A 1,977-nucleotide genomic window follows, 5' to 3' on the forward strand; every position below is an offset into this window, starting at 1 on the left:
ATGGTGAAGGTGATCAGCTCGTGGTCGCTGTCACCCAGCTTCCCATCAATCACTAGGTTGCCAATTAGGTCATCCCCTGTAGCCAGTACCAGGTCAAGCAGCGCTTTGCCTCTTGTTGGCCCATAGACTTCTTGAGTCAGGTACAGGTCATCCACACATGAGAGGAAGCTTTGCGACCGCTCGGATTTTGCTGAGTGATCCTCCCACGAGCTGTCCAGGTAATTGAAGTCACTCATGACAACCATGGTCCTGGAGCGCGTGGCCTCAGCCAGCTCCCGGACGAACTCCTGGTCAAGCTCAGGACTTTGGGTGGGAGGTCTGTAGTAGACTTGAATCGTTGTGTCCCCTGTGCCGTGTTCCCCACAGATTTTAACCCAGAGGGTCTCCAGTCGTCCACCCTGGTCACCAAGATCAGCTTGCAGGAACGTGTAGCTTTCCTTAACATAGAGAGCTACTCCCCCACCCCTTTTACCTACATGATCCCTCCTGTACAGGGTATAGCCGTCTATACCCAAGGTCCAGTCATGGGTGGAGTCCCACCAGGTCTCCATTATCCCTGTGACGTCATAATTATTTGCATTACGCAGGAGGACGAGCTCCTCCTGCTTATTCCCCAAGCTTCTGGCATTTGTGTACAGGCAGGCAAGTGTCCCCTTGGGGGCTCTTGCCTTGCCCACAGATTGTACCAGGGGTGGGCTCCCTTAAGTGCCTTGGACTATTCGATGTCCTCAGAGTAGCGCAGCTAGGCCACCAGTCCCTTGGAGCCGCCTGCGGAGGGCGGCTGATGGCAATCGTTGCGTCTGCACCCCTGATGGGGCACGGGCAGGGACCAAAAGTCAAAACCACCCCCAAGGGGGTGAGCCTGCTGGCCGTGGATGTTGCTGTAGCGACGATCGACCAGCACATGAAGACACCAATTAAAACAGTTCAGGATGGGGATCTTGCTTGGCGTCCGGCGCTTGCTGTCTTCATGGCAGTTAAAAAGGCTAAAAGCTTAAAAGCATAAAAGCATAAAACAGCTAAAAGCCTAAAACCGCCATGGGGCCGCCACTGGGTAGGTGACCAGCTCCTTAAAAAACGCCAATAAGTTACAGGGGACAACAGAAGACAAAACAGGGTGTGCTCGTGCGGGTCACTGGTTCAAAACGAGTGCTCCCCCGGGGGACACCGAGCAGAGCACCCCGGACAGTGCCCACTGGCTTGCGAACTGAGGGAGCTTGCCGGCGACTACTGCCCAGTGGTACTGTGCTCAGAGACGCGCGCGAAGGACACCGAGGGAAAAATGCCCCGAGGGCGCCGGGAGCCTTCCCAGCCAGAGCCTCCTGCCTGGACCGCCAGATGACAAGCTTGGCCAGCGCCAGGAGGAGGTTGACCAGGAGGTCCTGGGCCTTGGTGGGGCGATGGATGGGGTGTGCATAAACCAAAAGGTGCGGGGAATAGTGAAGCTTAAGTGCCTTGGCCCGCTGGCTTTGCAAGGGTTGCTCAGTGGGCCAGCAGTGGCGGTAGTCCCCCCGTCCCCCAACGGGCTTAGTTTAAAACCTGGTGGAGCAGGTCAGCCAGTCTGGCTGAGAAGAGCCTCCTCCCCAGCAGAGAGAGGTGGAGGCCATCTCTTCCCAGCAGCTCGCTGCCTCTCTCGCCAAAGAGTGGGCTGTAGTCACGGAAGCCAAAGCCTTCCCGATGACACCAACGTCACAGTCTTTGGTTGACTGTGTGGATCCTCCTCAGCCCATAGCCTGAGACTGGGAGGATCGACGAAAACACCACCTGTGCCCCCAGACCCTTTAGCCCTGCTCCCAAATCCCTGTAGCTCCTCATGACCTGGCTGGGAGCGCTCCGAGCCGTGTCATTGGTGCCCAGATGAATAAGGAGCATAGGATAGTGGCCTGTGGGCTGGAGGAGCTTAGGGAATCTTCTCCACAATGTCCCAGATGCAGGCATCTGGGAAGCAGCAGACTTCCCGGGCTAAGGGGTTGGGGC

General features: G+C 57.1%; 1 protein-coding gene across 1 annotated transcript in view; it reads left to right on the top strand.

Annotated features, from left to right (window-relative positions):
* POLR1A (RNA polymerase I subunit A) overlaps positions 1 to 1,977 on the top strand; it is a 106,072-nt gene that overhangs the window by 91,507 nt on the left and 12,588 nt on the right. The gene's annotated exons all lie outside the window — the stretch shown is intronic.

This window comes from Gavialis gangeticus, unplaced genomic scaffold, assembly GCF_001723915.1.
Source record: "Gavialis gangeticus isolate Ggan-Ray unplaced genomic scaffold, GavGan_comp1, whole genome shotgun sequence".
Classification (NCBI taxonomy): domain Eukaryota; kingdom Metazoa; phylum Chordata; order Crocodylia; family Gavialidae; genus Gavialis; species Gavialis gangeticus.